We start from the raw sequence: 12,031 nt of genomic DNA on the forward strand, positions 1-12,031 counted from the left end.
GCAGCTGTTCAATTTGAACCTTCTTTTACTATCTCATAGAGAAACTAACACAATTTTCAGGTTCAAAAAGGTCAACGGAACTTGGGATTCCCAGCCAGTCTCCCATGCTGGTACTTGCCAAGCCTTAAGCTGCATTGCTGCTGCGATCTGACGAGAGCTGGCACATTCAGCTTAGAATGGCCGTTGACAGCAGCTGTTCAATTTGAACCTTCTTTTACCATCTTTGACAGAGAAACTAATACAATTTTAAGGTTCAAAAAGGTCAACGGAACTTGGGATTCCCAGCCAGTCTCCCATGCTGGTACTTGCCAAGCCTTAAGCTGCATTGCTGCTGCGATCTCACGAGAGCAGGCACATTCAGCTTAGAATGGCCGTTGACAGCAGCTGTTCAATTTGAACCTTCTTTTACCATCTTTGACAGAGAAACTAACACAATTTTCAGGTTCAAAAAGGTCAACGGAACTTGGGATTCCCAGCCAGTCTCCCATGCTGGTACTTGCCAAGCCTTAAGCTGCATTGCTGCTGCGATCTGACGAGAGCAGGTACATTCAGCTTAGAATGGCCGTTGACAGCAGCTGTTCAATTTGAACCTTCTTTTACTATCTCATAGAGAAACTAACACAATTTTCAGGTTCAAAAAGGTCAACGGAACTTGGGATTCCCAGCCAGTCTCCCATGCTGGTACTTGCCAAGCCTTAAGCTGCATTGCTGCTGCGATCTGACGAGAGCAGGCACATTCAGCTTAGAATGGCCGTTGACAGCAGCTGTTCAATTTGAACCTTCTTTTACCATCTTTGACAGGGAAACTAACACAATTTTCAGGTTCAAAAAGGTCAACGGAACTTGGGATTCCCAGCCAGTCTCCCATGCTGGTACTTGCCAAGCCTTAAGCTGCATTGCTGCTGCGATCTGACGAGAGCAGGTACATTCAGCTTAGAATGGCCGTTGACAGCAGCTGTTCAATTTGAACCTTCTTTTACCATCTTTGACAGAGAAACTAACACAATTTTCAGGTTCAAAAAGGTCAACGGAACTTGGTATTCCCAGCCAGTCTCCCATGCTGGTACTTGCCAAGCCTTAAGCTGCATTGCTGCTGCGATCTGACGAGAGCAGGCACATTCAGCTTAGAATGGCCGTTGACAGCAGCTGTTCAATTTGAACCTTCTTTTACTATCTCATAGAGAAACTAACACAATTTTAAGGTTCAAAAAGGTCAACGGAACTTGGGATTCCCAGGCAGTCTCCCATGCTGGTACTTGCCAAGCCTTAAGCTGCATTGCTGCTGCGATCTGACGAGAGCAGGCACATTCACCTTAGAATGGCCGTTGACAGCAGCTGTTCAATTTGAACCTTCTTTTACCATCTTTGACAGAGAAACTAATAAAATTTTCAGGTTCAATAAGGTCAACGGAACTTGGGATTCCCAGCCAGTCTCCCAATCTGGTACTTGCCAAGCCTTAAGCTGCATTGCTGCTGCGATCTGACGAGAGCAGGCACATTCAGCTTAGAATGGCCGTTGACAGCAGCTGTTCAATTTGAACCTTCTTTTACTGTCTCATAGAGAAACTAACACAATTTTCAGGTTCAAAAAGGTCAACGGAACTTGGGATTCCCAGCCAGTCTCCCATAATGGTACTTTCCAAGCCTTAAGCTGCATTGCTGCTGCGATCTGACGAGAGCAGGCACATTCACCTTAGAATGGCCGTTGACAGCAGCTGTTCAATTTGAACCTTCTTTTACCATCTTTGACAGAGAAACTAACACAATTTTCAGGTTCAAAAAGGTCAACGGAACTTGGGATTCCCAGCCAGTCTCCCATGCTGGTACTTGCCAAGCCTTAAGCTGCATTGCTGCTGCGATCTGACGAGAGCAGGTACATTCAGCTTAGAATGGCCGTTGACAGCAGCTGTTCAATTTGAACCTTCTTTTACCATCTTTGACAGAGAAACTAATACAAATTTAAGGTTCAAAAAGGTCAACGGAACTTGGGATTCCCAGCCAGTCTCCCATGCTGGTACTTGCCAAGCCTTAAGCTGCATTGCTGCTGCGATCTCACGAGAGCAGGCACATTCAGCTTAGAATGGCTGTTGACAGCAGCTGTTCAATTTGAACCTTCTTTTACCATCTTTGACAGAGAAACTAACACAATTTTCAGGTTCAAAAAGGTCAATGGAACTTGGGATTCCCAGCCAGTCTCCCATGCTGGTACTTGCCAAGCCTTAAGCTGCATTGCTGCTGCGATCTGACGAGAGCAGGTACATTCAGCTTAGAATGGCCGTTGACAGCAGCTGTTCAATTTGAACCTTCTTTTACTATCTCATAGAGAAACTAACACAATTTTCAGGTTCAAAAAGGTCAACGGAACTTGGGATTCCCAGCCAGTCTCCCATGCTGGTACTTGCCAAGCCTTAAGCTGCATTGCTGCTGCGATCTGACGAGAGCAGGCACATTCAGCTTAGAATAGCCGTTGACAGCAGCTGTTCAATTTGAACCTTCTTTTACCATCTTTGACAGGGAAACTAACACAATTTTCAGGTTCAAAAAGGTCAACGGAACTTGGGATTCCCAGCCAGTCTCCCATGCTGGTACTTGCCAAGCCTTAAGCTGCATTGCTGCTGCGATCTGACGAGAGCAGGCACATTCAGCTTAGAATGGCCGTTGACAGCAGCTGTTCAATTTGAACCTTCTTTTACCATCTTTGACAGAGAAACTAACACAATTTTCAGGTTCAAAAAGGTCAACGGAACTTGGGATTCCCAGCTAGTCTCCCATGCTGGTACTTGCCAAGCCTTAAGCTGCATTGCTGCTGCGATCTGACGAGAGCAGGCACATTCAGCTTAGAATGGCCGTTGACAGCAGCTGTTCAATTTGAACCTTCTTTTACTATCTCATAGAGAAACTAACACAATTTTCAGGTTCAAAAAGGTCAACGGAACTTGGGATTCCCAGGCAGTCTCGCTTGCTGGTACTTGCCAAGCCTTAAGCTGCATTGCTGCTGCGATCTGACGAGAGCAGGCACATTCACCTTAGAATGGCCGTTGACAGCAGCTGTTCAATTTGAACCTTCTTTTACCATCTTTGACAGAGAAACTAATAAAATTTTCAGGTTCAATAAGGTCAACGGAACTTGGGATTCCCAGCCAGACTCCCATGCTGGTACTTGCCAAGCCTTAAGCTGCATTGCTGCTGCGATCTGATGAGAGCAGGCACATTGAGCTTAGAATGGCCGTTGACAGCAGCTGTTTAATTTGAACCTTCTTTTACTATCTCATAGAGAAACTAACACAATTTTCAGGTTCAAAAAGGTCAACGGAACTTGGGATTCCCAGCCAGTCTGCCAATCTGCTACTTGCCAAGCCTTAAGCTGCATTGCTGCTGCGATCTGACGAGAGCAGGCACATTCAGCTTAGAATGGCCGTTGACAGCAGCTGTTCAATTTGAACCTTCTTTTACTGTCTCATAGAGAAACTAACACAATTTTCAGGTTCAAAAAGGTCAACGGAACTTGGGATTCCCAGCCAGTCTCCCATGCTGGTACTTGCCAAGCCTTAAGCTGCATTTCTGCTGCGATCTGACGAGAGCAGGCACATTCAGCTTAGAATGGCCGTTGACAGCAGCTGTTCAATTTGAACCTTCTTTTACCATCTTTGACAGAGAAACTAACACAATTTTCAGGTTCAAAAAGGTCAACGGAACTTGGGATTCCCAGCCAGTCTCCCATGCTGGTACTTGCCAAGCCTTAAGCTGCATTGCTGCTGCGATCTGACGAGAGCAGGCACATTCAGCTTAGAATGGCCGTTGACAGCAGCTGTTCAATTTGAACCTTCTTTTACTATCTCATAGAGAAACTAACACAATTTTCAGGTTCAAAAAGGTCAACGGAACTTGGGATTCCCAGGCAGTCTCGCTTGCTGGTACTTGCCAAGCCTTAAGCTGCATTGCTGCTGCGATCTGACGAGAGCAGGCACATTCACCTTAGAATGGCCGTTGACAGCAGCTGTTCAATTTGAACCTTCTTTTACCATCTTTGACAGAGAAACTAATAAAATTTTCAGGTTCAATAAGGTCAACGGAACTTGGGATTCCCAGCCAGACTCCCATGCTGGTACTTGCCAAGCCTTAAGCTGCATTGCTGCTGCGATCTGATGAGAGCAGGCACATTGAGCTTAGAATGGCCGTTGACAGCAGCTGTTTAATTTGAACCTTCTTTTACTATCTCATAGAGAAACTAACACAATTTTCAGGTTCAAAAAGGTCAACGGAACTTGGGATTCCCAGCCAGTCTCCCATGCTGGTACTTGCCAAGCCTTAAGCTGCATTGCTGCTGCGATCTGACGAGAGCAGGCACATTCAGCTTAGAATGGCCGTTGACAGCAGCTGTTCAATTTGAACCTTCTTTTACCAACTTTGACAGGGAAACTAACACAATTTTCAGGTTCAAAAAGGTCAACAGAACTTGGGATTCCCAGCCAGTCTCCCATGCTGGTACTTGCCAAGCCTTAAGCTGCATTGCTGCTGCGATCTGACGAGAGCAGGCACATTCACCTTAGAATGGCCGTTGACAGCAGCTGTTCAATTTGAACCTTCTTTTACCATCTTTGACAGAGAAACTAATAAAATTTTCAGGTTCAATAAGGTCAACGGAACTTGGGATTCCCAGCCAGACTCCCATGCTGGTACTTGCCAAGCCTTAAGCTGCATTGCTGCTGCGATCTGATGAGAGCAGGCACATTGAGCTTAGAATGGCCGTTGACAGCAGCTGTTTAATTTGAACCTTCTTTTACTATCTCATAGAGAAACTAACACAATTTTCAGGTTCAAAAAGGTCAACGGAACTTGGGATTCCCAGCCAGTCTCCCAATCTGGTACTTGCCAAGCCTTAAGCTGCATTGCTGCTGCGATCTGACGAGAGCAGGCACATTCAGCTTAGAATGGCCGTTGACAGCAGCTGTTCAATTTGAACCTTCTTTAACTATCTCATAGAGAAACTAACACAATTTTCAGGTTCAAAAAGGTCAACGGAACTTGCGATTCCCAGCCAGTATCCCATGCTGGTACTTGCCAAGCCTTAAGCTGCATTGCTGCTGCGATCTGACGAGAGCAGGCACATTCAGCTTAGAATGGCCGTTGACAGCAGCTGTTCAATTTGAACCTTCTTTTACTATCTCATAGAGAAACTAACACAATTTTCAGGTTCAAAAAGGTCAACGGAACTTGGGATTCCCAGCCAGTCTCCCATGCTGGTACTTGCCAAGCCTTAAGCTGCATTGCTGCTGCGATCTGACGAGAGCAGGCACATTCACCTTAGAATGGCCGTTGACAGCAGCTGTTCAATTTGAACCTTCTTTTACTATCTCATAGAGAAACTAACACAATTTTCAGGTTCAAAAAGGTCAACGGATCTTGGGATTCCCAGCCAGTCTCCCAATCTGGTACTTGCCAAACCTTAAGCTGCATTGCTGCTGCGATCTGACGAGAGCAGGCACATTCAGCTTAGAATGGCCGTTGACAGCAGCTGTTCAATTTGAACCTTCTTTTACTATCTCATAGAGAAACTAACACAATTTTCAGGTTCAAAAAGGTCAACGGAACTTGGGATTCCCAGCCAGTCTCCCATGCTGGTACTTGCCAAGCCTTAAGCTGCATTGCTGCTGCGATCTGACGAGAGCAGGCACATTCACCTTAGAATGGCCGTTGACAGCAGCTGTTCAATTTGAACCTTCTTTTACTATCTCATAGAGAAACTAACACAATTTTCAGGTTCAAAAAGGTCAACGGATCTTGGGATTCCCAGCCAGTCTCCCAATCTGGTACTTGCCAAACCTTAAGCTGCATTGCTGCTGCGATCTGACGAGAGCAGGCACATTCAGCTTAGAATGGCCGTTGACAGCAGCTGTTCAATTTGAACCTTCTTTTACTATCTCATAGAGAAACTAACACAATTTTCAGGTTCAAAAAGGTCAACGGAACTTGGGATTCCCAGCCAGTCTCCCATGCTGGTACTTGCCAAGCCTTAAGCTGCATTGCTGCTGCGATCTGACGAGAGCTGGCACATTCAGCTTAGAATGGCCGTTGACAGCAGCTGTTCAATTTGAACCTTCTTTTACCATCTTTGACAGAGAAACTAATACAAATTTAAGGTTCAAAAAGGTCAACGGAACTTGGGATTCCCAGCCAGTCTCCCATGCTGGTACTTGCCAAGCCTTAAGCTGCATTGCTGCTGCGATCTCACGAGAGCAGGCACATTCAGCTTAGAATGGCTGTTGACAGCAGCTGTTCAATTTGAACCTTCTTTTACCATCTTTGACAGAGAAACTAACACAATTTTCAGGTTCAAAAAGGTCAACGGAACTTGGGATTCCCAGCCAGTCTCCCATGCTGGTACTTGCCAAGCCTTAAGCTGCATTGCTGCTGCGATCTGACGAGAGCAGGTACATTCAGCTTAGAATGGCCGTTGACAGCAGCTGTTCAATTTGAACCTTCTTTTACTATCTCATAGAGAAACTAACACAATTTTCAGGTTCAAAAAGGTCAACGGATCTTGGGATTCCCAGCCAGTCTCCCAATCTGGTACTTGCCAAACCTTAAGCTGCATTGCTGCTGCGATCTGACGAGAGCAGGCACATTCAGCTTAGAATGGCTGTTGACAGCAGCTGTTCAATTTGAACCTTCTTTTACTATCTCATAGAGAAACTAACACAATTTTCAGGTTCAAAAAGGTCAACGGAACTTGGGATTCCCAGCCAGTCTCCCATGCTGGTACTTGCCAAGCCTTAAGCTGCATTGCTGCTGCGATCTCACGAGAGCAGGCACATTCAGCTTAGAATGGCCGTTGACAGCAGCTGTTCAATTTGAACCTTCTTTTACCGTCTTTGACAGAGAAACTAACACAATTTTCAGGTTCAAAAAGGTCAACGGAACTTGGGATTCCCAGCCAGTCTCCCATGCTGGTACTTGCCAAGCCTTAAGCTGCATTGCTGCTGCGATCTGAAGAGAGCAGGTACATTCAGCTTAGAATGGCCGTTGACAGCAGCTGTTCAATTTGAACCTTCTTTTACTATCTCATAGAGAAACTAACACAATTTTCAGGTTCAAAAAGGTCAACGGAACTTGGGATTCCCAGCCAGTCTCCCATGCTGGTACTTGCCAAGCCTTAAGCTGCATTGCTGCTGCGATCTGACGAGAGCAGGCACATTCAGCTTAGAATGGCCGTTGACAGCAGCTGTTCAATTTGAACCTTCTTTTACCAACTTTGACAGGGAAACTAACACAATTTTCAGGTTCAAAAAGGTCAACAGAACTTGGGATTCCCAGCCAGTCTCCCATGCTGGTACTTGCCAAGCCTTAAGCTGCATTGCTGCTGCGATCTGACGAGAGCAGGCACATTCACCTTAGAATGGCCGTTGACAGCAGCTGTTCAATTTGAACCTTCTTTTACCATCTTTGACAGAGAAACTAATAAAATTTTCAGGTTCAATAAGGTCAACGGAACTTGGGATTCCCAGCCAGACTCCCATGCTGGTACTTGCCAAGCCTTAAGCTGCATTGCTGCTGCGATCTGATGAGAGCAGGCACATTGAGCTTAGAATGGCCGTTGACAGCAGCTGTTTAATTTGAACCTTCTTTTACTATCTCATAGAGAAACTAACACAATTTTCAGGTTCAAAAAGGTCAACGGAACTTGGGATTCCCAGCCAGTCTCCCAATCTGGTACTTGCCAAGCCTTAAGCTGCATTGCTGCTGCGATCTGACGAGAGCAGGCACATTCAGCTTAGAATGGCCGTTGACAGCAGCTGTTCAATTTGAACCTTCTTTTACTGTCTCATAGAGAAACTAACACAATTTTCAGGTTCAAAAAGGTCAACGGAACTTGGGATTCCCAGCCAGTCTCTCATGCTGGTACTTGCCAAGCCTTAAGCTGCATTGCTGCTGCGATCTGACGAGAGCAGGCACATTCAGCTTAGAATGGCCGTTGACAGCAGCTGTTCAATTTGAACCTTCTTTTACTATCTCATAGAGAAACTAACACAATTTTCAGGTTCAAAAAGGTCAACGGAACTTGGGATTCCCAGCCAGTCTCCCATGCTGGTACTTGCCAAGCCTTAAGCTGCATTGCTGCTGCGATCTGACGAGAGCAGGCACATTCACCTTAGAATGGCCGTTGACAGCAGCTGTTCAATTTGAACCTTCTTTTACCATCTTTGACAGAGAAACTAATACAATTTTCAGGTTCAAAAAGGTCAACGGAACTTGGGATTCCCAGCCAGACTCCCATGCTGGTACTTGCCAAGCCTTAAGCTGCATTGCTGTTGCGATCTGATGAGAGCAGGCACATTGAGCTTAGAATGGCCGTTGACAGCAGCTGTTCAATTTGAACCTTCTTTTATTATCTCATAGAGAAACTAACACAATTTTCAGGTTCAAAAAGGTCAACGGAACTTGGGATTCCCAGCCAGTCTCCCATGCTGGTACTTGCCAAGCCTTAAGCTGCATTGCTGCTGCGATCTGACGAGAGCAGGCACATTCAGCTTAGAATGGCCGTTGACAGCAGCTGTTCAATTTGAACCTTCTTTTACTATCTCATAGAGAAACTAACACAATTTTCAGGTTCAAAAAGGTCAACGGAACTTGCGATTCCCAGCCAGTATCCCATGCTGGTACTTGCCAAGCCTTAAGCTGCATTGCTGCTGCGATCTGACGAGAGCAGGCACATTCAGCTTAGAATGGCCGTTGACAGCAGCTGTTCAATTTGAACCTTCTTTTACTATCTCATAGAGAAACTAACACAATTTTCAGGTTCAAAAAGGTCAACGGAACTTGGGATTCCCAGCCAGTCTCCCATGCTGGTACTTGCCAAGCCTTAAGCTGCATTGCTGCTGCGATCTGACGAGAGCAGGCACATTCACCTTAGAATGGCCGTTGACAGCAGCTGTTCAATTTGAACCTTCTTTTACTATCTCATAGAGAAACTAACACAATTTTCAGGTTCAAAAAGGTCAACGGATCTTGGGATTCCCAGCCAGTCTCCCAATCTGGTACTTGCCAAACCTTAAGCTGCATTGCTGCTGCGATCTGACGAGAGCAGGCACATTCAGCTTAGAATGGCCGTTGACAGCAGCTGTTCAATTTGAACCTTCTTTTACTATCTCATAGAGAAACTAACACAATTTTCAGGTTCAAAAAGGTCAACGGAACTTGGGATTCCCAGCCAGTCTCCCATGCTGGTACTTGCCAAGCCTTAAGCTGCATTGCTGCTGCGATCTGACGAGAGCAGGCACATTCACCTTAGAATGGCCGTTGACAGCAGCTGTTCAATTTGAACCTTCTTTTACTATCTCATAGAGAAACTAACACAATTTTCAGGTTCAAAAAGGTCAACGGATCTTGGGATTCCCAGCCAGTCTCCCAATCTGGTACTTGCCAAACCTTAAGCTGCATTGCTGCTGCGATCTGACGAGAGCAGGCACATTCAGCTTAGAATGGCCGTTGACAGCAGCTGTTCAATTTGAACCTTCTTTTACTATCTCATAGAGAAACTAACACAATTTTCAGGTTCAAAAAGGTCAACGGAACTTGGGATTCCCAGCCAGTCTCCCATGCTGGTACTTGCAAAGCCTTAAGCTGCATTGCTGCTGCGATCTGACGAGAGCTTGCACATTCAGCTTAGAATGGCCGTTGACAGCAGCTGTTCAATTTGAACCTTCTTTTACCATCTTTGACAGAGAAACTAATAAAAAATTTAAGGTTCAAAAAGGTCAACGGAACTTGGGATTCCCAGCCAGTCTCCCATGCTGGTACTTGCCAAGCCTTAAGCTGCATTGCTGCTGCGATCTCACGAGAGCAGGCACATTCAGCTTAGAATGGCTGTTGACAGCAGCTGTTCAATTTGAACCTTCTTTTACCATCTTTGACAGAGAAACTAACACAATTTTCAGGTTCAAAAAGGTCAACGGAACTTGGGATTCCCAGCCAGTCTCCCATGCTGGTACTTGCCAAGCCTTAAGCTGCATTGCTGCTGCGATCTGACGAGAGCAGGTACATTCAGCTTAGAATGGCCGTTGACAGCAGCTGTTCAATTTGAACCTTCTTTTACTATCTCATAGAGAAACTAACACAATTTTCAGGTTCAAAAAGGTCAACGGAACTTGGGATTCCCAGCCAGTCTCCCATGCTGGTACTTGCCAAGCCTTAAGCTGCATTGCTGCTGCGATCTGACGAGAGCAGGCACATTCAGCTTAGAATGGCCGTTGACAGCAGCTGTTCAATTTGAACCTTCTTTTACCATCTTTGACAGGGAAACTAACACAATTTTCAGGTTCAAAAAGGTCAACGGAACTTGGGATTCCCAGCCAGTCTCCCATGCTGGTACTTGCCAAGCCTTAAGCTGCATTGCTGCTGCGATCTGACGAGAGCAGGCACATTCAGCTTAGAATGGCCGTTGACAGCAGCTGTTCAATTTGAACCTTCTTTTACCATCTTTGACAGAGAAACTAACACAATTTTCAGGTTCAAAAAGGTCAACGGAACTTGGGATTCCCAGCCAGTCTCCCATGCTGGTACTTGCCAAGCCTTAAGCTGCATTGCTGCTGCGATCTGACGAGAGCAGGGACATTCAGCTTAGAATGGCCGTTGACAGCAGCTGTTCAATTTGAACCTTCTTTTACTATCTCATAGAGAAACTAACACAATTTTCAGGTTCAAAAAGGTCAACGGAACTTGGGATTTCCAGGCAGTCTCGCTTGCTGGTACTTGCCAAGCCTTAAGCTGCATTGCTGCTGCGATCTGACGAGAGCAGGCACATTCACCTTAGAATGGCCGTTGACAGCAGCTGTTCAATTTGAACCTTCTTTTACCATCTTTGACAGAGAAACTAATAAAATTTTCAGGTTCAATAAGGTCAACGGAACTTGGGATTCCCAGCCAGACTCCCATGCTGGTACTTGCCAAGCCTTAAGCTGCATTGCTGCTGCGATCTGATGAGAGCAGGCACATTGAGCTTAGAATGGCCGTTGACAGCAGCTGTTTAATTTGAACCTTCTTTTACTATCTCATAGAGAAACTAACACAATTTTCAGGTTCAAAAAGGTCAACGGAACTTGGGATTCCCAGCCAGTCTCCCAATCTGGTACTTGCCAAGCCTTAAGCTGCATTGCTGCTGCGATCTGACGAGAGCAGGCACATTCAGCTTAGAATGGCCGTTGACAGCAGCTGTTCAATTTGAACCTTCTTTTACTGTCTCATAGAGAAACTAACACAATTTTCAGGTTCAAAAAGGTCAACGGAACTTGGGATTCCCAGCCAGTCTCCCATGCTGGTACTTGCCAAGCCTTAAGCTGCATTTCTGCTGCGATCTGACGAGAGCAGGCACATTCAGCTTAGAATGGCCGTTGACAGCAGCTGTTCAATTTGAACCTTCTTTTACCATCTTTGACAGAGAAACTAACACAATTTTCAGGTTCAAAAAGGTCAACGGAACTTGGGATTCCCAGCCAGTCTCCCATGCTGGTACTTGCCAAGCCTTAAGCTGCATTGCTGCTGCGATCTGACGAGAGCAGGCACATTCAGCTTAGAATGGCCATTGACAGCAGCTGTTCAATTTGAACCTTCTTTTACTATCTCATAGAGAAACAAACACAATTTTCAGGTTCAAAAAGGTCAACGGATCTTGGGATTCCCAGCCAGTCTCCCAATCTGGTACTTGCCAAGCCTTAAGCTGCATTGCTGCTGCGATCTGACGAGACCAGGCACATTCAGCTTAGAATGGCCGTTGACAGCAGCTGTTCAATTTGAACCTTCTTTTACTATCTCATAGAGAAACTAACACAATTTTCAGGTTCAAAAAGGTCAACGGAACTTGGGATTCCCAGCCAGTCTCCCATGCTGGTACTTGCCAAGCCTTAAGCTGCATTGCTGCTGCGATCTGACGAGAGCTGGCACATTCAGCTTAGAATGGCCGTTGACAGCAGCTGTTCAATTTGAACCTTCTTTTACCATCTTTGACAGAGAAACTAATACAATTTTAAGGTTCAAA

General features: G+C 45.6%; 33 pseudogenes; all 33 read right to left on the minus strand.

Moving 5' to 3' along the window:
- Positions 1 to 452: 452 nt before the first annotated feature.
- Positions 453 to 570, minus strand: LOC140113185 (5S ribosomal RNA; annotated as a pseudogene).
- Positions 571 to 832: 262 nt separating this feature from the next.
- Positions 833 to 950, minus strand: LOC140113186 (5S ribosomal RNA; annotated as a pseudogene).
- Positions 951 to 1,783: 833 nt separating this feature from the next.
- LOC140113187 (5S ribosomal RNA) lies at positions 1,784 to 1,901 on the minus strand (annotated as a pseudogene).
- A 3,679-nt stretch (positions 1,902 to 5,580) lies between these two features.
- LOC140106624 (5S ribosomal RNA) lies at positions 5,581 to 5,699 on the minus strand (annotated as a pseudogene).
- Positions 5,700 to 5,958: 259 nt separating this feature from the next.
- On the minus strand, positions 5,959 to 6,077 carry LOC140105744 (5S ribosomal RNA; annotated as a pseudogene).
- A 72-nt stretch (positions 6,078 to 6,149) lies between these two features.
- On the minus strand, positions 6,150 to 6,268 carry LOC140112824 (5S ribosomal RNA; annotated as a pseudogene).
- A 72-nt stretch (positions 6,269 to 6,340) lies between these two features.
- On the minus strand, positions 6,341 to 6,459 carry LOC140085854 (5S ribosomal RNA; annotated as a pseudogene).
- A 259-nt stretch (positions 6,460 to 6,718) lies between these two features.
- On the minus strand, positions 6,719 to 6,837 carry LOC140103030 (5S ribosomal RNA; annotated as a pseudogene).
- Positions 6,838 to 6,909: 72 nt separating this feature from the next.
- Positions 6,910 to 7,028, minus strand: LOC140113523 (5S ribosomal RNA; annotated as a pseudogene).
- A 70-nt stretch (positions 7,029 to 7,098) lies between these two features.
- Positions 7,099 to 7,217, minus strand: LOC140088778 (5S ribosomal RNA; annotated as a pseudogene).
- A 72-nt stretch (positions 7,218 to 7,289) lies between these two features.
- On the minus strand, positions 7,290 to 7,408 carry LOC140108395 (5S ribosomal RNA; annotated as a pseudogene).
- A 72-nt stretch (positions 7,409 to 7,480) lies between these two features.
- Positions 7,481 to 7,599, minus strand: LOC140109115 (5S ribosomal RNA; annotated as a pseudogene).
- Positions 7,600 to 7,669: 70 nt separating this feature from the next.
- Positions 7,670 to 7,788, minus strand: LOC140095590 (5S ribosomal RNA; annotated as a pseudogene).
- Positions 7,789 to 7,858: 70 nt separating this feature from the next.
- On the minus strand, positions 7,859 to 7,977 carry LOC140108581 (5S ribosomal RNA; annotated as a pseudogene).
- Positions 7,978 to 8,047: 70 nt separating this feature from the next.
- Positions 8,048 to 8,166, minus strand: LOC140106631 (5S ribosomal RNA; annotated as a pseudogene).
- A 72-nt stretch (positions 8,167 to 8,238) lies between these two features.
- On the minus strand, positions 8,239 to 8,357 carry LOC140113093 (5S ribosomal RNA; annotated as a pseudogene).
- Positions 8,358 to 8,427: 70 nt separating this feature from the next.
- Positions 8,428 to 8,546, minus strand: LOC140088789 (5S ribosomal RNA; annotated as a pseudogene).
- A 70-nt stretch (positions 8,547 to 8,616) lies between these two features.
- On the minus strand, positions 8,617 to 8,735 carry LOC140110602 (5S ribosomal RNA; annotated as a pseudogene).
- Positions 8,736 to 8,805: 70 nt separating this feature from the next.
- Positions 8,806 to 8,924, minus strand: LOC140106635 (5S ribosomal RNA; annotated as a pseudogene).
- A 70-nt stretch (positions 8,925 to 8,994) lies between these two features.
- On the minus strand, positions 8,995 to 9,113 carry LOC140111972 (5S ribosomal RNA; annotated as a pseudogene).
- Positions 9,114 to 9,183: 70 nt separating this feature from the next.
- LOC140106640 (5S ribosomal RNA) lies at positions 9,184 to 9,302 on the minus strand (annotated as a pseudogene).
- A 70-nt stretch (positions 9,303 to 9,372) lies between these two features.
- On the minus strand, positions 9,373 to 9,491 carry LOC140111983 (5S ribosomal RNA; annotated as a pseudogene).
- A 262-nt stretch (positions 9,492 to 9,753) lies between these two features.
- On the minus strand, positions 9,754 to 9,872 carry LOC140112825 (5S ribosomal RNA; annotated as a pseudogene).
- Positions 9,873 to 9,944: 72 nt separating this feature from the next.
- Positions 9,945 to 10,063, minus strand: LOC140085976 (5S ribosomal RNA; annotated as a pseudogene).
- Positions 10,064 to 10,133: 70 nt separating this feature from the next.
- On the minus strand, positions 10,134 to 10,252 carry LOC140088800 (5S ribosomal RNA; annotated as a pseudogene).
- A 72-nt stretch (positions 10,253 to 10,324) lies between these two features.
- Positions 10,325 to 10,443, minus strand: LOC140088812 (5S ribosomal RNA; annotated as a pseudogene).
- A 72-nt stretch (positions 10,444 to 10,515) lies between these two features.
- Positions 10,516 to 10,634, minus strand: LOC140097139 (5S ribosomal RNA; annotated as a pseudogene).
- Positions 10,635 to 10,895: 261 nt separating this feature from the next.
- On the minus strand, positions 10,896 to 11,014 carry LOC140109126 (5S ribosomal RNA; annotated as a pseudogene).
- Positions 11,015 to 11,084: 70 nt separating this feature from the next.
- LOC140095601 (5S ribosomal RNA) lies at positions 11,085 to 11,203 on the minus strand (annotated as a pseudogene).
- A 70-nt stretch (positions 11,204 to 11,273) lies between these two features.
- LOC140099411 (5S ribosomal RNA) lies at positions 11,274 to 11,392 on the minus strand (annotated as a pseudogene).
- A 72-nt stretch (positions 11,393 to 11,464) lies between these two features.
- On the minus strand, positions 11,465 to 11,583 carry LOC140097560 (5S ribosomal RNA; annotated as a pseudogene).
- Positions 11,584 to 11,653: 70 nt separating this feature from the next.
- Positions 11,654 to 11,772, minus strand: LOC140113008 (5S ribosomal RNA; annotated as a pseudogene).
- Positions 11,773 to 11,842: 70 nt separating this feature from the next.
- On the minus strand, positions 11,843 to 11,961 carry LOC140105750 (5S ribosomal RNA; annotated as a pseudogene).
- Between the last annotated feature and the right edge of the window lie 70 nt (positions 11,962 to 12,031).

Source organism: Engystomops pustulosus, chromosome 1, assembly GCF_040894005.1.
Source record: "Engystomops pustulosus chromosome 1, aEngPut4.maternal, whole genome shotgun sequence".
Taxonomy (NCBI): Eukaryota; Metazoa; Chordata; class Amphibia; order Anura; family Leptodactylidae; genus Engystomops; species Engystomops pustulosus.